The sequence below is a fragment of the Castor canadensis genome, chromosome 8, assembly GCF_047511655.1.
Source record: "Castor canadensis chromosome 8, mCasCan1.hap1v2, whole genome shotgun sequence".
Classification (NCBI taxonomy): Eukaryota; Metazoa; Chordata; class Mammalia; order Rodentia; family Castoridae; genus Castor; species Castor canadensis.
Window position 1 is genome coordinate 115,357,550 of NC_133393.1, and position 25,227 is coordinate 115,382,776.

The 25,227-nt window shown below is 38.8% G+C and overlaps 1 long non-coding RNA gene across 1 annotated transcript in view; it reads right to left on the bottom strand.

Moving 5' to 3' along the window:
- Positions 1 to 819: 819 nt before the first annotated feature.
- The window catches only part of LOC141425553 (uncharacterized), a 252,486-nt gene continuing 228,078 nt past the window's right edge, over positions 820 to 25,227 (bottom strand). The window contains exon 7 of the long non-coding RNA XR_012450526.1: positions 820 to 1,193. This is a non-coding gene — a long non-coding RNA (uncharacterized lncRNA). The remainder of the gene's footprint in view (positions 1,194 to 25,227) is intronic.

The window sequence follows — 25,227 nt, forward strand, 5'->3', positions numbered from 1 at the left end:
GTGTGACTTCATATCTGGGTCCTCCATTCTGTTCCACTGATCTCCGTGTCTGTTTTTGTGCCAGTACCATGCTGTTTTTATTGTTATTGCTTTGTAACATAGTTTGAAGTCAGGTATTGTGATACCTCCTGCATTGTTCTTTTGACTAAGTATTGCCCTGGCTATTTGTGGCCTCTTTGTGTTTCCATATAAATTTAATGGTAGATTTTTCAATCTCTTTAATGAACGTCATTGGAATTTTGAAGGGAATTGCATTAAACATGTAGATTACTTTTGAGAGTATAGACATTTTTACTATGTTGATTCTACCAATCCATGAGCATGGGAGATCTCTCCACTTTCTATATTCTTCCTCAATCTCTTTCTTCAGAAGTGTATAGTTTTCCTTGTAGAGGTCTTTCACATCTTTTGTTAGGTTTACACCTAGGTATTTGATATTTTTTGAGGCTATTGTAAATGGAATTGTTTTCATACATTCTTTTTCAGTTTGCTCATTGTTAGTGTATAGAAATGCTAATGATTTTTCTATGTTGATTTTATATCCTGCTACCTTGCTATAGCTATTGATGATATCTAGAAGCTTCTAAGTAGAGTTTTTTGGGTCTTTAAGGTATAGGATCATGTCGTCTGCAAATAGGGATATTTTGACACTTTCTTTACCTATTTGTATTACTTTTATTCCTTCTTCTTGCCTAATTGCTCTGGCTAGGAATTCCAGTACTATGTTGAATAGGAGTGGAGATAGTGGGCATTCCACTCTTCGTTATTTATCCAAAGTAAATAAAAACATATGTCCACATAAACTGTTTCATAGCCACTTTATTTATAATAGTCTTAAACTGGAAGCAACACAAAAGTGTAATAAAATTTGCAATACAGCCACACGATATACTGATGAACAATTTGTAGTGTGTTAGGCAAAGAAATACTATTTGACAATATGGAGGATTGCACTACCAATTCACCCAACTACATGAATTAATGCAGTGATAAGCTAACTGGTTCTTCGGGGTAGGGAAAGTCCTGATGTGAAGTACTAGCCCACTTCCAAGATGTAAATATTGTCTTGGTAGCTGATACAAGCTTCCAACCTGAAGTCAGTGAATGCAGAGTTGGGAAGAGATGGCACAAGTGACCGTCACAACTGCACTGAGCTGGCTTCAGAATACCACGTGAGTCTCGCAGGCAATTTACTGAGAGAGAGAAAAAAAAAAAGGGCAGACACAAAAGAATACACTTTATATGATTTCACTTATATGACATTCAAGAAAACTAATTCAAATAAAAAAATCTGAATATTGGTCAAATCTGGGCGGTTTGGATAGGTGATGATATTCTAGGAAGAGGCATGAGTAAGGTAAGGGCGGGTGTTATACCGATATATTCATTTGTCAAAATGTATGGCTAAAATTCATGCATTTCAAAGCATAAATTTCACCTCAAAAAGTAGAACCAGAAAAATAATAAGACCAATAGATTTAAGAAAACAGGAAAGACAGAAAATTAATAATTATTGAAGCCAGATAATGGGTATATGGGAGTTCATTATATTATTCTGTCTACTTTATATATGTTTAAATTTTTCTATAATAAAAACTTAAAAAATAACACACATAGGTGAGGGTAGTTTCACCAATTTCTGTGATGTGGTGTCATGGCCTTTGATCATGGGTCTTCTGGTTTTGCTTTGCTTTGTGGCACACACATTTCCACATACATTTCCAATTGTTTTGTATTTAAAGTGATAAACACAACTTAAAGACATATGTAGAGCCCTCTTTGTGCAGAATTCTAGACTGTTATGACATTTCCCACACAATTTTTCCCTTTAATAGTTGTCTTATCCATACCAAATTGGACAGATATTTTTAGCCACCTAAATTCATTGTACTCATCCATAACATTAAAGTTAGTTTTCATAAACTTGATAAGCCTCTTTCTTTTGGCATTAAGATTCATCCATTTGTATAATTTTTAAGCATGTAATTAAAATAATATACAAGTTTTGAAATAAATTCAAACTCAGCTAACCCTCAGTAAACAACTAGAAAACTCAACAACTCAACAGGTACACAGGAGTAGCAAGGGTGCACCAGACTATTCCTTAATCACTTCCCAAGCTTGCTGGGTGAGTTTTCACATCACATTCCCTCTATCAAATATGTACACAAATATCTATGACCATTAAAATCCTAGGCTGTTTCATAGAAATCTATTCACCCTTAATTTACCTGAATAATATGCTATTGTATACTTACTATAACTAAAATGTATATCATTTTGTCAACTGGAGAATGTGTTTTGAGCACCTCTTACACAATTTCAGCCTTCCAATAATAGCAGTCCTACCAGCACTGATATCTGAGCACAAAGGGAGAAATGTACTATTAATTTACAAATCCAGTACCACTGTGTAAGTCATGGACTAACACCCTCTGCCCCCAACAATCTGAAGAAGGCGAGATTCAAAAGAGCTCATATCTATGATTTAATTAATATAAATATAAAATGAAATTGGTGTATGTAAATACAAAAACAATACCTGTTGAAACTATTCCAGAAATCTAGGGAGGGGGGATGAAGGAGAGCAGTGGAGGGGGTGAATGCAAGTATGATATATTTGATACATTGTAAGAACCTTTGTAAATGCCACAGTGTACTCCCACCCAGCACAACAACAAAGGAAAAAAATAAAATAAAATGAAAATTAAGAGTAGTAATCTTGGGAGATAGTACATGGATTACTGGAAAGGTAAATGGGTGAATTTTACATATATACAAAGGGAATCTATCCTGGAAGTACGGACTTTGGATGAATAATCTTATACACTCACATGAATGGTAGAGAGGAATTTAAAAAAACAGGCCACAGCTCTATTTATCTAGCCTGAACTCACCTTATACAAAAGATTGTTGTGTATCGCATTGTTTTACTTCCTGGAGAGGAAGTTGGAAAGTGAATAAAGAATGATTTTTTTTGTTCTGTAAGTGACTATGGTCACATATCTTCTGGCCAGTGGACAACAATGGGCCTTCCTCTTAGTTCTTTAAAAGTCAAACAAACAGGGCAGAGTAACAACTCCATGATTGACAGATACACAGAATACCTCTGAACACCTGTGCAGACAAGCCCTGTGGCCTACAGTTCCATTCAGGCGCACCTTTTTAAAAAACTAAGAAATCTGACTCCCCCAATCATTCTCAAGGTCAAGAAAACTTAATTTTATATGTAATAATAGAAATATCTACTATTTATAGAGCTTTTAACTCGCAGTGAGTATCTTATTTGAGATTCCTAATAATCCTGGAGTGAGGAAGGAATCATTATCAGTCACATTGTTAAAAATGGAAAAATGAGGCTCAGATAGTTTGAATAAGCAACCCTAGATTGCATAGCTAACAAAAGGTAGAACCTGGATTCCAATCCAGGTAATCAGACCTCAGAGTGCCCAAAACTAACCACTGACAAGTAAATTGACAGAGACAATATAGACAGCAGGGAGGAAACATCAGCGAAGTATGATTATCCATCCGTATGGTAATGTTAGCTAGTAAGCTAAATGATGCAGCTGATGTATTTTAGCCCAATCCTGGCCAAGTGATCCAATATGTCTAAAAGATGATGATGTGTGTGATTACCAGATTACCAAAATACAAGTGATGTGATTATCATTTTGAGAAACTAGCAGAGACATTTTTATGTCACAGGATTCAAAATCAAAAGGATCAACAAGAGTGCTGTATTTTCTCAGGCAAAGAGGGAGAAGGAGTAAGAGGTATAGCCTGATTTCTTTTAAATGGTATTCTTTTATTTTAGAACATTGCCATTTTGCCCTAACTTTCATAAAGGAAATAACAGCATATACTTGTTTGTGTCAGAGGCATAAATGATCACAATTTAAATGCTTTGTAGTCTACATTGGAATCATTTATTTGACTACTTTGTTTATACTTTTTACAAATTCAGATACACTTGCCTCCTGTCTGTGACATGAACTATTGATAGACAAGAGTACACACATGTGTATAAGTGCTTATATTGATATAAGCATATATTCCTATCTTATCAAAATATAGGTTTCTAACAAAGTCAGAAAGAACACACCATATTAAAACTATTGCCATCAAACATAATGTTCCAAGACCCTTTGGGTAAATCTTTACAACAATAACGATTTCATTGTAAAAAGGATATCTATGTTTACCATCTTTAGATTCCTCCCTCATGATCAAATGTATCAAAAGTATTAGAAAAAAAGGAATGATGGCATAATTAGCCTTATGACCTTGAACAAGTCACTAGAATTCTTCTTAAAATAAGGCAGCTGGCGTCAAGGCTCTGACTGAATTGTCCTTCAGTCCATGTCGTTCTCATCTATGGCACAGTTGGGATGAGAGGCACAATGAAAGAGATTTGCATGTGTTCATTTGAATTCCTCATTCCAGTTCTCCATTCTGCATGGAGATAACCACAAAAATAGTAGAGGCTGAACAAAGTGGCATCTCTGACAATTTGCCACGAGCATTGCATCTGAGTTTTGAAGTCATTAGACTCCAGAGCTATGTATTCCACAATCCTGCGAAACTGGAACTGTTTTAATAAATCTTGGTAAAAACAAAAAAATACCCCACAACCTCAGTTAAGTAGCAATAGAAAAACACATCTGGGTAACACTTACAGGAAGCTCCAGCTGATTGGAAATAAATGGGCTCTGTATTCAGCAACAGCTGCAACAACAGCAGGCTGAGCCTGGATAGGTGGATACGTACAGAACAAGCTGGGGCCAGGCTGGAATTTCCCGAAATGAAATCCGAGAACTGTTTAGGTTGACCTTCTCTCTCTTAGCACTGTTGACCCTTAAGAAATAAGAGATGACACATCCCAAAGCACACTAAACTTTCACAACAGCAGCTCAAAAAAAAGCAAAAGTGGAAAAATGCATGGGAGTCTTCTTACAGTGTTAGAAGAATAAGCTGGTTGACTTGACTGCCTTCTGTTTGGGGAATAAACAAAGAGATTATTTAAGAGTCATATATGCTGGGGCTGCTGTGGAATGCACAGTTTCCAGAAAACAGATTTATCTTCTGATTATAGCCAGGCTTCCTACACAGCAGGACCCACTTCTACATAGCAGTCAGTGTTACAACGACATAAAACAGAACACCATGAACTGTATTTAGAAAGGCTGATCTAAAAAAAAAAAATGCACTGGGAAGGAAGATTGAAATGTTTGTAGAAATAGACAGAAGCAAGTACAGCATAAACGAGGGACTAGGTTCTCTTCCAATAACATGGAATAACATGGCAACCTCTTCAATAGTGTTCTCCAGCGAATTGAAGAAAGAATTTTCTTACCAAGAAAATTATGTAAGTGGTGTCTCTTCCTGGGTATGTGCATAAAGATATGTCTTAAAAGATCCTTTAAAGTTGGTTCCCCATATGGAAAGGGAGGCTACTAGGAGGTACAGCCCTTAAGATTACCCACTTCCAAGCAGCCTAGTGTTAATGGAACTTAGCAAGGTACAGTAATATAGGGACAACTAAATACTTGTTTTGGGTTAGATCTAAGGGTGACCACAGCAAGTCACTTAGTCCATGCTTTGCTCTGTTGGACTCTTACACACTTAGGTAATTTTGCAAAAAAAAAAATTAATTAATTAAAACATATATATTTCTGATGCACTTTTAGGAATATGAAAGAAATAAGAGCTATCAAACAATCTGGTAAACAATCTTACGATAGAAAGTGCATGAAATTCAATTGAATTATTCACCAAAACTTTTCAGTTGGAAGAGACCTTGGAAGCCTTTTCGCTCCTGGTTTTCATATGTTGACCTGAAGATCAATATTCTTCATAATGAAATGATCAGAGGACACAGAAGTCAGAGGTAACTGATTCTGTACCACAGATACAATGTCTACGAGCATAATGATATCAATAAATGTCTTACACAGAGTGCAACAACATAAATAAAAGGATGGCAAAATTCAAAAGAATTGTCTATAATCAGTATATTATTTTCCCCTTCGCTCATAAATCCACTCCAATAAGTGTTTGACCCCAATACTAACAACCGTTTTATCATGGATTCTAACATTCATATTGCCTAATCTATGCTCATTTCTCAATATTCATCTTACTTGACTCATCAGCAGTATTTGGCCCAGTTGATCACTCCCTCTTTTTCTTTTGGTAGTACTGAGAATTCAACTCAGGGTCTTGAACTCATGTCCTTGCTAGGCAAGTGCTCTACCACTTGAGCCATAACTCCAGCCCATTTTCTTTTAGTTATTTTCCAGATAGTGTCTCACACTTTTTGCCATGGCCAGTTTCTGGCCACCATCCTCCTCCTGTGCCTCCTGCATACCTGGGATCATAGTGTGCACCACTGCACCTGGCTTGTTCTTTGAGATAGAGTTTCACTATTTGTTTTTTTGCCTGGACTGGACTGAAAATATTATCTTCCTATCTCAACCCCCCAAATAGCTAGATTTTACAAGCATGAGCCACTGGTGCCTGACTGGAAGCAAAAAGCTTAAACTTCACTATAAGATACCTGTGAAGTTTGGAGCAATAGGCAAATGTTTGCAATGTTGAAGTGTTTAATAATGCTTGTAGCTGATGGACAATGAGAAGGCTGTTCAGAGCTATTCCATCAGGATGGTACAGCTGCCCATTACACCAGGGTGCTGGGGCAGCAGCCCAAGCAGGGAGATGGATGACACAGTGAACATATGAATTATAAGGTCTTATCTATAACCTACTTATGTGTAGTTTCCTATTTCCAGTCTTTATAGACACCCTGAGGAATCTTCTCTACAGAGCTTAACAGGCAAATGTGTCCTGATCTGGTCTGGTTCAGCAGTTTAAAACCTGGGTGACAATGTGGGTAGAAGACTTTAGCTCCTGACAAACAAAGAGGAGTTGCTCTTCCCAGAGAATGAGCAAAGAAATTGATATTCATGTCATCTTTGCTGTACACTAGGAACACATCAATTCCAGTTAACCCTTATGAACTCATGAGATGAAGACTTTCCTCATTACCACCCTGTAAAATGGATACTTACACTTTTAGGCTAAGAAAGATTAAGAAACTAGAATTCAAGCCTATTTCCTCTACATTTAAAGCTAATAGTTTCTTCTCCATGCTACACTATTCATTCTAATTTCACAAATGCATGAAAAAGGATTCTCAAATGTTGAAAATTTACCTAAAACTATATAGCCAATATATGGCAATGCCAAAATCCAAATCTAGTTCTTACTGATTTTGGCATCCCATATTCAGTTCACTATATAGCAGAACTGGTACTATTTTTTTTAAACCAGGAATAAAGAGGGAAGATAAAGAAAATCAGGGGGGAATTTGGGATATGTGTCTTTATGCTGGACAGGAATGAGCTTGACATGTAGAAGAAAATAGCAGCTTTCAGTACATCCATTATTCTGTATTTCTACAGCCTTGGAACAAACCCAGAATGAGGTCCAAATTAAAATTGAAATTGCTGCACAGTTATTTCAATGGACAGGAGCTCAGTGCTGATGAGGATGAGGTGAAAGCCAGCACTTTAGACTGCCCAACTTTCCTCTGTTCTAGAGCCAAGTTGCAAACTTTCCCCAACACAGCCAGCTCAGAAACTCTCCCTGTTGGTCACCAGTAGGATGTGGTGAGAGAACATGGGTCAGGACACTTTGTTATCACTGCCAGACAAACAAAGTCTTAAGCACATGCCTGCTGGCTATTGGGTCAGAGTCACTAGATTCATATTACCTTCAAAGAAGCACCCTCTGTATTGGGCCAAGGAACAAAGCACCCATGTTTTATCTGTGGATTGAATCAGACGCGACAAGGCTACCATGGTTGCATCAGGCCCAGCAGAGGACGCATTCCCATATGGTGCCCCATAAGGATCCTACTCCCCTCCTGCTCCCTTCAAGACAGAATTCCCTGAGAAGTACTCACGACCTCCTAGAGGTAGCACAGCAGAGCAGGACATCTGACCACAGCAGCACTCAATGTGATTCATACTTTGCTTTCAAAAACATTGAGTTAAGATCAAATTTCATAAGATTTTGAATTTTTAAATGATGAATTACTTCAGAAATGTTCTTTTAAAGAAAAGAAAAAGAACTAAGGTTCTAGGTCCAATAGGACATCAATTGGATTGGAAATGTCTGTTCTCTCTTTAGCACTCACACTAAAGAAGAAAGAGTTTGAGAGTTTCATCATAGAATGGAGGGGACAGCATGGTATAAGCCTAGACTTTTAAATGTTCATAAGTGACATTTTTTCAGAAATTATAATTTTACAATGTAACAAATATTATACAAAACTGTTTTCCTCTCAGGAGAATAATGCATCCCTTTGCAAGATTTCACTTGAAGAACAAAAGCTGCTCTGTCTGAAGTTTATTTCCAGGTGACTGTGATTATACTGAATCATTCTGTTGCCCTAAAAAAGGGCTGATCTGTGAAGGAGACAATAGGCCTTCTTGGTTAGATTTCTTGGCATTGGAAATAGTATAGTCCTGATTCTTTTCCACACCCAAATCATGTGAGGTTGGCATCTTTAAACTGTTTTTCAAAATAAGTATTAGTTACCTGCTCTGGAAGTTAGGACTGACACCCTTAGATCAGTCCTAATGATCTAAGTTAGGCTTTTGCTTCCTGCCTTTCCTTCATATACACTTACATGTGCACATTTGTAGCTAAGAGTTGATTACTACTTTCTCCAAAGGGCTTGGCAATCTAGCTGAATATCCCAAAGGCTGATGGGAACTGCCCATCCTTTCTGTCTGACATGCCTGCCATTGTATTTGATACTCTGCCTTTTGCTACCTTGCATTGCTGTCCAAGCAATGGTATCTAGTAACACTGGAAAGTTATCAGTTCCGTGCAGATCCACAAAACCGAGATAGTGTGTAAACAAAGGAGAGAAGGCACCAGGAATCTCTGATCTGCCAATAACTTCATCTAGCAGCACCTCAAAATGTCCCAAGGTACAGGGAAATGTGTGTGTGGACATTAAACATTGAGTCCAGTGAATTAGTCACCTTCTTATTAAAGAAACATACCCTGGTTTAGTGCTAGGCACATCTCCATCTGCTAAATAGTTCCTGGCTCAGATGCTCTCTGATGGCTAGAGGTCAGCTGGACAAATTTATGTGTGCATTATGGATCATTTTCTGGGCGTTCACTTTAATAACACAGTAGTAAGTGATGAAGCTAGTCAGGACCATGGTTGGTTGCCTCGGTGTAAAAAGGGCAAGCCCTCCTCCAGGAATGTGGAAATTGAAGTTAGGCCATTACTAATTGAATCAAATCGACCACTTCAGCTGAATCATCTACTTACAAGAAAGTCTTACTCTTTTGGCCATGAGAAGGGAGAAAGGTAATTTGCTTGTGACATCTCTAACACAGCTTTTTCACGTGGGAAAGAAAAAAGTATTCTTTGCAAAACTAAATGTCCAGGACCTCACTTTGAAATGAGGCAGGGCATGTGGGTTGATGCATGCTCTCCTTGTATTAAAAACCAAGCTGCATTGACTGAAGGCAAGTGTTAGCTACCCACGCTTGCTCTGCTCTGATTTTCCTATAGGCTCCCCTATTTCTTTTGATCAACAAAACAAAGCCAGTGCTTAGATTACTGCTTGAAAAATAGAACTAGAAATAAAGAAGAGCTACAAGTTGTTTTGTAGAGTTTAGTTGTCCTTAGTTGCATGTAGCATCGTTTTGTCCTCATACTATAGTTCTTTGTGTAGCATAGCAGTATGTCAATTTGTTAAAAATGCTCACTGTGATAAGTAGATAAAACCTGTCATAAGACAGCTAGGTAGTATGCAATTGGTTTTTGTTTTTAACATCAATGAATTTAGTCCAGAATTAATTGATATATTATCAATATCTCAGAGTTTTAGTAAGTATATAAAAACAACTCAATAATGTTCTGAACATTTATTATTTCAATTATTCACTTTCTGTAAAGGACAGATAGGCAAGATTAGAGAATTTCAAGTCATAACTCATTCTAACTTTTGCTTAACTTATCTCTGGGGTTCATAGTTAACTTTCCTTGGTTTCAACCTATCTATATGAAAATTTAACTAGAACCCCGTAATTTCTCTATCTGTTATTTGTACTTACTGTCTCAATAGCCTCACCTTGAAACTGGAGTTCTCAAGGAGATAATAAGTCAAAGTCAAGTTGGACAACTTTCAAAGGCTCTTTTTGGTGCCCTTTTCTAACTAACGGACATTTGTTTACCTTGACTCATGGTTCCAGGAGCTTAGAAAAGCCCTTGCTTCTGCTGCTGTTAATACTCAATAACTCCTTTTTAAATTGCCTAAATGTTAAACAAATGTCATCCATAATTAACTAAAAATTATCAAATGCCAGATTTGTAGCATGTGAAGCCTTTTTTTTTTTTTTTTTTACTTTTTTCTGGTTGTGGACATTGGCAAAGAGAAAAATAAAAGAGCGGTATTTTTTCTTCTTATTTGATCTACAGTGAATCTCAATTACCTAGCTTGTGAATTCTAAAGTTGGTAGTTTCCTGATACCAGGTTGTTGCCCATTTGAAACTTAAGAAGTATAAAAGGATGAAATAGACAGGAGCATCTGGAGTCTGTCTTTCCTACTGATTTGTTAATTGTCCTACCTCTTCAAGCTTCAGTTTCTGTATCTATAAGATGGAAATAATCTACTTTGTGAAGTATGAAAAATGTACCTGGCACAAGATAAATATTGATTACAACCTTGTGTTATTATTACAAAAAGGTGTTCTACCTCTGCCACTAGATACTACCCCGTCATTAGAGCAGAAAATGCCCACTGCCTGTTCTTTGCTTACAACATCTCATTTACTTTTCACCACAAATCCAAGAGATAATGATGATGATGATGATGAAGAGGGCAGTGGTGGTGACAGTGATAATGATGACTTCCATTTCACTGGAAAAAAATCCCAGGTGTGGAGAAGCTATCCAGCAATAGTGGTTACAATCACCATCTGTCTTGCTTAAGGATTTTAGCACTATTAAAAGGGCAAAGGTAGGGAAGAGGATAAAGAAAGAGTAATAACTGGAGGTGTGACCCAAGGTAGAGTGCCTGCCTACCAAATGTGAAGCCCTGAGTTCAAACCCCAGTACTGCCAAACCAAAAAAAAAAAAAAAACGAGAGAGAGAGAGAGAAAGAACAGAAAAAGACAGACAAAAAGAAAGAAAGAAAGGAGGAAGGAAAGAGAGAAAGAAAGAAAAAGAAAAATAGTAATAGGTGAACTTAATCAAAGTACAGTATATGCATTATGAAACTATCACAATGAAACCCCTTTTTACAATTAATTTACAACAATAAAAAATAAAAAAGAATCTTAGCAGTTAACTCCACACACTGTGTTCTTTATAAGGTTGCTAATAGGAAGTCCTCTGGGCTGATGAAGCTTCAAATCAGAGAGTTCTCAATTTTCTTGCTTAACTGAAATGGTAGCCATTTATGCACATAAAAGAAAGTTTGCCTTTCACCTTCTATTGAACAATATCATCCATCCCCAATTTAAAGACAACCATAAAATCCAGCTAAGAGTTTATTTTAAAGGTCCTCTCTATGGGTCACTGGCCCCTGTGGGTAGGATTGATTTGCTGCATTGTTCCCAAATCCGTTGTGCACCAGGCAGAGTAGGTATCTGTTCTCTGAATAACCTAAGTAGAGGCTGTTGAGAGGAATGGTAAAACAAACAGATTTTTAAATTTCACTGAATTTAGGGCTGGGGATGCAGTTATATGGTAAAGCACTTGTCTAGCATGAACAAGGCCCTGGGTTTGATCTCCAGGACCCCCATAGATAGATGGTGGATAGATAGATGATTCATAGATAGATAGATAAAAGAAAATATTACTGAATTCAGAGTCACATTTTAAAGCATTTTTCATTTTCTCTATCAATGGATGACTGAACTAAAACAATTATCATATGAGTACCTGATATTTTACCTTAAAAGTGTTATACTCAGAAAATAAGGATCCCAATATGATTGAGTGTGACTACCTTTTGTCATTTTGAAAGGCAGTGTTGTTGCCCCAGTCGCTTTAATTTGTGTCAGGCTCTCTACATTCTAGTTCATTGCTTTGTGGGGACAGTACAGCTTAGTGGTAAAGGAACCTGAGAATGTAATTTTGGGCTCCGATACTGACTGTGTGATCTTCAACAATTTACATAGTTTCTCTGTTCTTTAGATCTCTCTTCTATAAAATGGGAAAAAAATAATTTTTACCTGTTGTAAGGGTTTTTAAAGTATTACATATGATGCATTTTGAACAGGGCTGAGCACAAAGTAAGGTTTTGGTCAATATTTCTTGTCTGATGCTCTTGCTAAAAGCAAATCCAGTCATGTTAAGACTCAGCAAGGCTCCTCTGACTTCAGAATGCTACATTTAAACTGGCCTCTGGATGCTCCTAATCCTCTTAACTAGATCACTTTCTTCACTTATCACACTTTACCTTACTATATAATTTGTTTATTGTGTTATTTCTGATTAACCACTCCTCCACAGAATGTGAGTTTGCACACGGTAGAAGATCCTTCTGTGTACAACTGCATTCCAAATGTAGAGAACAGAGCATGGAACATACTCAATGTTCAATAGTAACTAAAAGTGAATACATATATGGACACTTTGTCAAATGTCTTTCTCAAAATTTGGTTCATCTTCCACTTTTTTTCAAGACTCAATCCCCCTTCAAACTTCTATCCAATGAACAAGAACAAAAATATAATAATATTTATTAAGCATTTCTTGAAGCACTATCCCTAGCACGAAAAATGCATTAGCTTATTTAATTCTATGAAATAAGTACTATTATTGCTATACTTTACAGAAGTTCAGAAAGGTTAAAGCACTTGTCCAAAGTGACACACATGGTTTATAGGGAAGCAGGCTAGAGTCCTGAGCTAAGCTTACTGTGATACCTGATCCCTCCGAATGTGACTCCGAGGCTGGCACAGTGTCACTTCCCCTGAAAGACAGAACCTGAGTCTTAAGGGTGGAACCTGGTCCTGGAGAAGACATTTTATCTGTATGGACTGAGAACAGAATCCTTACAGAGTCAGTAAGGACCCACTATGTTTATCAGCATGCTAAAACAATGTTCTATGGTAATAATGGGCCTGTCTTCCAGCTCACTGTCTTCACTCTGTTCTTGTGACTACGTCCCCATGCATGCTAGTCTACTACCCTAACCCCGAGTAGGATAAAATGGAAATCTGCCATGCACAAGACCCTGAATTTTTAGCAGCAATTACCACTCAAAATTAATTAACTTGAATGATCCACAAAGATTTGGTTTTGCAAGGAGTTTGACTATCTATGGCTGCACAGTTCTATAAGATTATGTCTCTGAGCTACTGGGATAATTAATTCGACTAGCAGTAAAAGAGAAGCTCATGGGATTTGCAAATGAGATGTGGAATTTAACCATGTCCTGGTTTCTGTGGCAACCATGGCTTCGATGACAACCAGTCAGGGAATGAAATTACAAAACTACTGTCCCCCTTGTCTAGCCATGGGCACTTCCAGTTCACTCTAAATAGAATCATTTAAGTACATCTGAGAATATGCTGAGTTTACAGACCTATGCAGGATTCAAAATCACAAGATGACATCTATTAGAAGGGTATTCCAGAGTCCTGGATAATGAGACCTCATAAAAAGCACCAGAGAAAGACTGACGTGGTGGCACATGCCTACAATCTCAGCACTTGTGAGGCAAAGACAGGAGTATCATTTATTTGAGGCCAGTTTAAGCTATTCAGCAAGACCCTGTCTCACAAAACTAGGACTGGGGTTGTAGTTTAGTGGTGGAGTGCTTGCCTAGCATATGCAAGCCCCTGGGTTCAATTCCTAGCACCACAAAAAAAAAAAAAAAAAAAAAAAAAACCCAGAGAGAAAGTGATGGGATTAAAGGTATCCAGCAAGCACTGAGATAGCTAATCAACAAAACTGTCCCAGGAGACCCAGGCCCAGCCAGGCCACCTGTCGATATTAGTCTATGACATGATTGTGATACAGTTATAGGCAGGGCCTAGGATCCCCACCATTGCTGCTCATCAGACAGGGAAGCCTGGATGGGCTGAACTGCCCTAAAGTTCTCTCTGCTGTTATCTTCCTACCTTTCCCTTCCTATCTTCCTATCTTTCCTACTTTTCCAGCTGATCTTAGCTACTCATTCAATGGAAATGTGGTCTGTGAAGGATTAATTTCCCCGTTCATCCATAACTACACAAGTTAATAAGTCAAACTCAACTCAGGGGTAAATAATCCCTCTTTTTATTGAATAAAAATGGATTAATTGGTATTGCCATTAATGAAAGCTGGAATTAAAATGACAAACTGGTGCTGTTGATCAAAAGCTTACTGAAAAACTGCTTTTAGGGAGACAAGCAGTCATTTACAGACCTACATGGGCAGCAGCATGGTTAAAGAAAGAGAACATGCAGCTCTGTGGTGTAGTTTAGTATTTAATCTGACTTAGTTGCATAGATTGGCAGAGCAGGGAGCTAGTTTCCACTCATCTTGGAAGTGGCAGGTGAGTTTTCTTCTTACGCTCCTGACATGCATGTACCACAGCTTAGGTGGTGGTAGACAATGGATGGATGATGTGTGGGTGGATAAATCAACTCATTCAATGTTTATTGAGCACTTATTGTGTTCCATGCACTAGGGACACATAAATGGCCAAAGATAAAAATCCCTGGCCTCATGGGGCATATATTCTAGTGAAATAATAGAGGCTGAATAAATTCCAAATTTGTATGACAGCATCTACATCCCTGCTAAATTTGCTTTAACCTGGATAGACCCATAAGGATTAGCTTCCCCATGCTATTGAATAAGTGCTGTCCTTGAGAGCAAAGTACCCTTATACTGGTGTATGCCAGTGGCATTGATGAGGACCAAGGTTTAATTGGAGGAATTAAAATGAAAGGACATTTGTTCCTCCTTGTGAGGGGTAACAGGCATATCCAAAAAGCACCACATGTGCTTTGTGCTGAACTGTGACTATAAAGGAAAAGGTGACTGGTCAGAACATCCATCACATTATTCTGGGGGTTTGTTTAATATAAAGAAGCAAAAGGAAATGGAATTACTCATGAACACAGAGTATGGCACCTGTAATTCTCATTCCTGACAGCAATTAGGGATGTCTATGAAAGTAACATTGAGATGAATTTTTTCCACTTAAATTTATAATACAACCAGTGAAGCATTGGGACCAGACCTTTAAATATTAACATTCACCATCATTGTATGTGTATTTTAATAATAAAAGTAGACAAGGAGTAAAAATTTCTCTTAAACCCATGTTTCTTCTTTGAAATTTTTAAATGAACTAAGAAAAATTGAGTGCATAGATCCTATAGGACAGAAACTCTAGTTTTTGGAGTGACAGAATGAAGCAGCGGGTGGGAGTGGGACTAATGAGGAGACCGAGCTGAAATTGCTTAGTAACACCATGATGAGGTTGTCCTGGGCCAGAGACTGTTCTTGGGTTTTCAAGTTCTGAAGCCTGATTTTATCATGGTACATAGACTAGTTCAGGCCTAAAACAATGACCAAAATCACAAAGATTCTGTTGTCAACTTATGAATCTATGTAGGAAGCTATCTCCTGACAGAAGTTTGTCATACTCATGAATACTAAGTCCTCTAAACTATACATCAAAATACTGAATTGAAACCAAGGAACTTGAACAATCTCAAGACGTAGAGTTTCACCATGCTAAGAAATATATGAAGTGTATTTCTCTAAGGAAACATTGCAGCACAGAAGATAAGTGATTAGGATCTAGGTGAGTCTTAGCTTGGGTTCAATCTCATCCATCACCTCTGCTGACCTTGGGAAGCTCGGTAGTGCTTTGTTCACTCTTCTGAATGCATCAATAAAGGAGAAAAAGAAAACCCACTAGAGCATGTCGTATAATGAATGACACATAGGAAGTTCTCAATAAGTGCTCAGCATTGTTATCTCCTACCCAAAGAACTGATGCTGGCCTTCTGGGAGGAGAGTCTATCTTTACAATGTTGTATGAATTAATTAAAACTAAAATAATGTTAACAGCTACTATGTGTCTAGCTAAAGAAGTGGGAAAGGTTTTATGCAGTACCTTCACCTGGAAGTTAGTGCCTGACAGACAATACAACTTCCTACTCTCAAGATTATTTTTTTCATGAAAAACACTGAACACCCCACCTTTACCATAGGCAAGTTGCAATCCACTTGCATGGAGTGACAGTTTCCTCTCTCATCAGTCACATTCCAGCATGTCTTCTTGTGGCTAGCCACCTCTGGTCTTGGGGATTTTCTAAATCTCCAAACCAGGTTACTTTGACCAGGGCATTAAATTTATCCATTGTAGACCACCAGTTTTAGCCTCAGAGCTTTTCCATGACTATGATACCAAATCCATTGATTTGCAAAAGATAAAGGAAAGTGTCCATATCCAGATCACTTTAGAAGCTGGTTAAAAATGCAGACACCCTGGAATGGCTGGAATGGTGGATATCTTGGGGTAGGGTGAGATAGGGGTGGCTGAGAAAGGACATAAGCAAGCATTCTGGGAAACTGGAAAAGTTCCACTGCTTTATCTAGGTGGAGTGTGCATAGATGAATACATATGTGAAAATTCCCTACTCTGTGCACCTAAAGTGGGGGCAGTTTTCTGGGAGTATTTGACAACCTAGTAACCATGATGTTCAATTAAGCATCAATTAAAAGGTTTGCCTGAACCTCAGACCTTTTGAATCAGAGTCTAGTGGCATGTGAATATACATTTTTAATAAGCACTTTCAGATATTCTAATGTACACTTACATTTGAGAATCACTAGTCCAAAAAAAAAAAAAAAGCACAATTTCAGTACCAACGACCAAGAAAAATAACCTGAAATGAAACTCATCCCAGGAAATATCAGTATTCATAAGCTCGAAAACCTTGGAGATTTGAGTTAATATAGCAACATCTGTTGCTTGTGCTATCAGATAGGTCTCTACATATAGCTCTAACACAAAATTGGACTGAGCTGTCAAGAGGTGAGGACCTGCCGAGAGGTATACAGCAGGGCTTTGTTCATAACATTCACCTTTGCAGCCAGGGCCTTGGGCAGGACAACTCCCTTCTCCAGTCTGATAATGTCAAAAAAGCTGGTTATGTTACTGGGGATTGAATTGTAATGCAGTGCCTTTGAGAAGAGCACATGTCAAGAACATACCTCCTCCAAAATAAGCAGGGGTCTGCTCTGAAAAGAAGGAAAAGAATCTGCCTAACGGAGATTTTTGAAAACTGATAAAAGATTTTCTTCTGTGTAACTGCCTGTGGTGTTGTGATTCTGAATGAAAGCTCTGCTGGCTGGCAAACAGATGCTGTATGTTTGAGAGAATGAACTGGGAGAATATTTAGAGGCAGTCCAAGATCACTGCAAGGATTTGTCTGCTAAAATCTCCTTTCACTTTCGTATCACACACTGCACTGCATTCTTTTCTTGCAATGTTCACAGCTATGTTAATATGTTAATAACATGCAGGAAAAGGCAGGCAGGCATACCTTAGAGGACATCTTTTGCCTACATTCTTGTAGACTGGGGGAAGACATGCCACGGATGTCCATACGCCGTAGAACAAACCATAGGACTCCTGTTACCCACATCTTGGGCTTTCCTTTGACAATTCTGGATTTACAACAGTACTCTTTTTGAAAAGGGGTGGCCCCAAATGAGCAGATGTTTTCTGGGCTGCAAGTAGAATGAGAAAATGTGAATCTAGGCTCTCCCTGTGGACAACCTAGCTAAGTTTACAGTGAAAAGTGATCCCCAGCACAGCCTTCATTTCTAATCCCCTCCACCTTACAAAATGTCCCCTTCCTCACTCACAGAATCATTTCCTTCAACTTGTGCTCCTCTCCCATCAACGCACCTGTTATTGCAAATCTATAATAACAGAGTGTAGATTTCCCTGGGGAAATGGCAAAGTGACTCAGGGTATTTATCTGTTGGCAAAACTGTGCTTTCCTCTGGAACTGTTGTGTGTACACAGATCTGTCTCCTCAGATGAATCACAGCATTTTCCAGCTGGAAAAGACCTTGAGGATAATCTGGATAACCTTCCCGTCAATAGACAGAGAAAGAAAGGTCCAGAAAGGCAAACTCACTCCAGGTTACAGAGACAGTTGAGCTACAACCTGAGACATATGGATGGCCTTCACTGCTGCTTCCTCAGCACTCCCAATCTGTTCTCTTTTTTATAGCCTTGAATTTCTAAAGCAGCTTTAAGTTCACAGCAACATTGGGCAGAGGACACAGAAGTGTCCTATATACTCCTGCCCTCACACGTGTCACCCAGTCTTTTTGAGTTCTTGGTAACTGGGCCAGTTCATGGAGCTTAAACCAATTTAATAGTTTTTCTCTTCTCCATTTGGCAGACACAGGAGGAGATGTGTCGTATTAGAATCACGTTAGGAAGGATTTCAGAAGTGTCCCCATTCTCCTGCAACCCTAATATACTTGTATACTTTTCTAGCAACTAATCCTATTGTCTTTCTCTCAGCAATAGATCATGTCTCGTATTGGCAATATTACATTTCTTCCCTAACTTCTGGAATTTCTCCTCTCTAGGTTCCTGGGATCCATCATACAGAGTCTCTTTTAGCACATAGCAGATTTATTTATTATTTGGGAAAAGTCTATGTCGTTCTCTTAATGTTCATCATCATTTTTTAATCACATGAAAGCTTGGGTAATTTGGAGGTTCTTACTGTGTATGGCTGCATTTCACCAATCTCCTACAAACTGGATGACAAAGATGTCCACACTCTTCAGTGAGTTGAATGTTTTCATTGTGCCCTGTTGTCTCAGCAATGACTGCATATGTTCTTGATGAGCTATCCATTTCCTGCCAAGAGCAACTGGCAGACACACTCTGGCTTCTTTTCGTTTGTCACTTCTTAGCCTTGGCTATTTAATTTTGAAATCTTGAACCACAGTGCATGGTTTTAATCAAACCTGAAATTATGATAGGCAAATGCCTTGTTAATCTGATGACAGAGATTACATGTAATATATATATATATTTAAGCAATTTGCAAATTTAGCACTGCCACTCAAACTATTGAACTTATTTTCAATAAGCATCAACAGAGTCCATGTTATTTCTAGATTGCCTAAAAGATGGATATTTTAAATATTTTTATGATTCTGTATCCTTCTAAATTTTCAGGAGTATTAGCCAGTTCAGTTTTTTTCTTTTTTGTATTTTTTTCCCTTTTTATTACTGTTGTGCTGGAGGTACATTGTGACATTTACAAAAGTTCTTATAACATATCACAGTTGAATTTACCCCCTCCATCATTCTTTATCCCCCTTCTTCCCTTTTCTGGAATAGTTTCAACATGTGTCATTTTTCCATTTACATACATGTGTACATAGCATTTACACCATATTCACCCTCCCATGCCCTTTCCCTACCTTCTCCCCACTCCCACTGATACCAACCCTCCCCCACCCCGTTCTACCCTCCTGTTCTCTATTTTTGTTTAAAAAAAAATTAAAATTAAAAAAGTCAAAACACCAAGCCCAAGGTCATGAGGCATCAGTGGGAAGACAAGGAATAAAATTTATGCCAAAGTCTCCTGGTTAGAGAACCAAAATCTCACAACACACAAATCTTGAAACCTTTCATGACAGATCCCTAAACTTTCACCACTTATACTATCTTCTTAGCCAAGTCTCCCTCCATTAATGCCCATGCCCCTTCTCCCAAGGTCTCCCACACATTAAGCAGACATTCTGGCTTCCCAGTCTCTTAGGGAATTCACTGTCAGCATCACTCAAAGTTCACCTTTTCACTTTGACTCTCCATTCACAGAGACAGCAAGAAAATGGATACGAGTCACCAATAGGCTAAGATAATCTTTACCGGTGTCTTCTAATGTTTACTTATTAGCAAAGACGCAATCTGATAGTGCAGAAAGAATAATGAATTTGGTGTTGGAATCCAAGAAGAAATCTGAATCTGCCACTTACCAGCTCTGTGACTTTAAACAAGTTACTGAAATGGAATCATCTCATATAACTTCAATTTTATCATCACTGAAGTGGGGATAGCACATTGTTTTACTGTGAGGTGAAAACTTATTGAATGTGTTTTGTAAACCATATTGTGTGGTATGAATGTAGGATAGTATCCTAGCACAGGGTGGAAAGAGGGCTCTTACAGGACTAAGCAGGACTTCAGGACTCCAATACAAAAGCCAACAGATCCATCCTACTTTTTCCCTAGAAGTCTTCTTTAGGAGAAAAGTAAGTGAACCAGGTACACCTGGGCTAAATGAATGAAATGTATTTAAAAACTTGCTTCTATTCTTTAATGTATGCTTTGAGGAAAACAGTTTCAATGTCCTATCCAATAAAACTGATGCTTTGGGAAGATGTGATGCAAAAACCACATGGTTCTTTGTGTCTTTGGAATGGGACCCATGGTATCTCTGTGTTGTGGGTTGGTCTTTTCTTTCTTCATACAAGTTTCCATAGGAAGCTATAATACAGTGGAGGCAATGGTCTGCCTCCTCTTAGCAAGCATTTTGTTTTATTTCTTGTTTTATCCCTAGAACCAGGCATAGTGCTTGGTATAAATATTTGCTGAATGATTGAGTCAACTTCTACTTTTCAAGGATGGATTTTTTGGGTAACTAATAATTAATGTCCTAATTACTATTGACTTCTACTGGTAGGATCTGAAAAAGGCCAGTGAGAGCTTTGAAAGACAAACTGTAAATTCAGTCTAGCTTTGAACTCTTTCACCCAGGACCCCGACACCCTTCCTTGACACTCCTGGCCTGTCTTTCAGCACAAATGTCCATTATATCACAGGTAGGCCTGTTTTTGCATATGAACACTATCAATGGTTTATTCTGCCCATATAATTCCTATAGGCTGCAATTATAAATTTAAGAAACTTTTCTCTAGTCTTAGTTCCACATTCTACAATGCCTGTGTCACACAGGCATTGAAACCTGTGAGGATTCTCTGCCAGAAGATACCCTGGGGATGGGAGAGGAAGGAAGAGAGAGGAGGGGGAGAGAGAGAATCAGAATCACCATCTGTTGACAATAGTCTTGTGCAGAGCCAGTTTTGAAGGTTAATGATATGTCACGCATCCTTCAGTGTCTAGTAACAAAAATAGGCTGCTCTCCCAGAATTTGCTAGAGCAGTTGTTGCCCCATGGAAGATGTAACATGTCAGCCAGCACTCCAGCGGAGGCCAGGAAGACAGCTTTTACCAAAAGCTGTATGAAATTAATGGTGATCCAGAAAAAACAACTTTCACCAAAATTCAAATGTGGAAGCAATCATCTCTCCCTGAGGCCAGCAAAGGGACTATACAGCATTGACCTTCCAAAATAACCTTGCATGTTTTTTCTTTTTATAGAAGACTTTGCATTTCACCAGTAATTCTTCTCAGCTATGCCTTTCTCTACCTATTTTCAGAAAAATAAAGGTTGTAAGCCTGTAATGAAAACAGATCCTAGCAGTCACCAAGTGTCCATTCACGGTTTCTTTGAATGTTTAAGTTATGGGCATTGCCGCTGACAGTCTGCAGTTTAATGACTCACTTTGTTGTTTCATCAAAAATTCACCCAGTTGAAAGGTTGCACCTTTCCAAATGTAATTGCATGCCTTCTTCACATCTCATAGGGCTCTTTTTAATTTTCAAAGCCCTGCTGAGCAACCTCTGAAAATCTGAGCCCTTTACCACCTGGTGTTCCAGGGACATTTTAAGAGGGACAGCTCTGCCTGTTTTTCTGTTAACCTAAGAACAAATTGTCTGGTCGCAGCATGGAATAGAGTGACTTGATCAGGGACTTGTATAAAGGGATACAGCAGGGAAAATGGGGAAGTTTTCAAGCTCTTCAGGATCATGTCTTTATAGCGTGACATCCTTACTCTCTGTTTGTAGTTTCTAGACTTTAGCTATGCCTAACTTCAAATATAAGCATAAAATACAAATTTAAAAACTAAATGATTATTTGATTATTTGCCAGCTTGGGGTGTCCAACTGTCTGATTTTCAAGAGCAGAGACACAAGTAAAAGTTTCATGGTGTGAGGTGCTGAAAGGATTTACCCTCTTGGACATAAGCAATTTAGGGCACATTTTCTTCTTTCTTCTTTTTTGCTGTTTTTTGGGGAGAGGGTGGGTGGGAATGGGGTTTGAACTCAGGGTTTCATGCTTGCAAAGCAGGTGTTCACAAAGTAGGTATTCTAGTGCTTGAGCCACACCTCCAGTCCATTTTGCTCTGTTTATTTTGGAGATGGAGTCTCATGAACTATTTGCCCAGGCTGGCTTTGAACTGTGACCATCCTGATCCCAGCCTCCCAAGTTGCTAGGATTACAGGTGTGAGCCACTGATGCCCAGTTGCTATCCATTTGTTTTTGAAACAGGGTCTCACTATGTAGCCCAGTCTGGTCTGGAACCTGAGATCTTCTTGTCTCTGCCTTCCAAGTGATGGGATTAAAGGTGTGTACCATCACTCATTGCTTCAGGCCCTTCTTAAGGTGGCTTTGTGCAAATCTTTTAACCTTGCTAGTCCTCAAATTATCTAACCCTAAAATTAAGCTCAATTTAGTAAATATGCTTTCATCCACTGAAAATGGTAGGTAACTTAATTAGAATAGCATTCTCCTACAGAACATTCTGCAACAAAGGACATATATCATAATTTTATTTAATTTTAATCAATTTAAAGTCAAAACAAACATGTACCTAGTAGTTTCTGTATTGCCTTAAGTTTGTTACTAAAAGTTATATTTTGATATTTTTGGGGGGGGATGGGCTCTATGCTTGTGAAGTGGGTGCTCTATTGCTTGAGTGACACCTACAGTCCATTTTGCTCTGGTTATTTTGGAGATGAGGTCTCAAGAACTATTTGCATTGGCTGGCCTCAAATAACAATCCTCCCAATATCACCCTACTAAGTAGCTAGGATTATAGACACTGGTACCTGACTTGATGATTTTTAAACCTAGCAGGTGATCCACAGTGAACCTTTCTTATTTTTCAATCTATCATAAAATTAACTTCATAAATTACTGGTATAAAAGACTTTGATCTTTACCAATGTAGTAATTAATTATGGTAAAAATGGAATCTCTACATGAGCAAGATAGAACATATGTGAAAGAATTAAAAATACTATGCAAATATAAGGCATTTTTAATGAAATATCTCTTACAACTAACTACACACCTTGATCAATCATTAGCTAGAACATAAAGCCTAAAAGCTCTCCTATTGAGTCTGATTTCCCCTGTCTAAGAGTTGGGATCCCAGATCCTCCACTCTGTGGCATTCCACTACTTTGCAGCTGACAGGAAGCCTGCCTCCCAAGGTGCACAGACACCCAGCACTCCCCATTGTGCCTGACAGTGTTAAAGAGCAAGAACATCAGATTCCCACTGAGAGAAGGAAAGCTGTAACCTGCTACTCTGTAGGCAGACCCGGCCTGCATCCCCAAGGTGCACAGAGGCTCAGCACTTCCCAGTGCACATCTCTCTTCTCCAAGAGCTCGAATCCCAGCTCCTCCACTAAGTGGCAATACACTACTCTGCAGGTGCTAGGAGACCTACTCCCACAGTGCATAGAGACCCAGCACTCCCCACTGTGACCACAGGAGAGTCCCCACTTCCTCATCAAAGAGTGGGAACCCCAGCTCTATCATTGAGGGGGGAAAAGAGGTAATCTGCTCCACAACAAGAACCCTGCAAGGGGTAATGTTTCCAGCATACTCCTCTCTGAGGAAAACTGCTGGAATTCCAGGAGAAAAAACCCAAAACCCCAAACACAGGGGCACAAGCAATTAAAATCCTAACCAAAAACAACTCCAAATGCATAAATCTCAATACAGAATAAAACAGCAAGGCAACTGCTCTCCCTCAAGCCAATTCCACCACTAAGGATCAAACACCAGCATAGAGGAAGAAATATCAAATAATGAATTCCAAAAAACAATAGCAAAAATGAATAATGAGCTCAAAGAATAAAGACAAAAGCTAGTATCTGATCTCAAAGAGGATGTGAATAAACAATTAAATGAGCTCAAAGAAAACACAGATGAATGAAATTAAGAAAACTATACAGTATATGAAAGAGGAAATCAATAAAGATATAGAAACCCTGAAAAATAATCAATCTGAAATAAATAACTCAATAACCCAAATAAAAATGTTAATTGAAATCTTGGCAAACAGAGTGGAGCAAGTTGAAAATAGAGTATCAGGAATGGAAGACAAAGTAGAGGAATTAGACCAAACAGTAAAAGATCATGAACAAATGTTAAGAAAATACAAATGGAAAGGCAAGATATCTGGGACACCATGAAAAGACCACACTTATGAATCATGGGTGTAGAGGAAGGAGAGGAGATACAAACTAAAGGCATTGACAACCTATTCAATAGAATAATTGCTGAAAACTTCCCTAACCTTGAGAAAGAGTCAGCCAGGTGCAGGAAGCGTACAGAACACCAAACCATCAGGACCAGTAAAGAAACACCCCCAGGAGATTCCAAGATGGCGGCTAGAGGTAGGAAGCAGAAAGCAAGCCTCCTATAGTGAAATCTTGGAGAGACACCGGAGACACACTTTGCAGGCATAATCACTGAGAAGAGGCATAACTTTGACCCCTCCACACCTCCAGCCAGTGCAGAGAATCTCCACTTCATGTCAAACAGAGAAACCAGGAGGGTCCCCGGGCTGCCAGTCGCCCGCACCCAGACGGCTTGGGAAGACGCGGACCAGGTGAATTTCGTGGTACTGCGGTACTCCCACAGACAAGCATGGGCCAGAGCAGCATAGGCCCTGGACAGACTGACCCCCACCTGGGGAAAAAAGAGAAACTGAGTAATAAGCAATAAGAATAATAAAGTCACATGGGAAAGAGGGTGGGGTGCACTGAGTGCCGAAGATTGGGGGAAGGGAATCCTTGCCGGGACTGTAAATAAACAAGCCGGGCAGGCCGGAGAGGCTCTGGTGGGAGTGGGGGCGTGTGCCCAGCAACCAGGAGAGGGAAAGCTTGTGAGAGTGGCGGAGGGAGGAAAACTCCACAGGAGAGGAGGGAAGACCCACTTCCCACATGAGCTGTAAACAAACATGGCGGCTGGCAGGAGCAGCAACACCGCCCAGTAA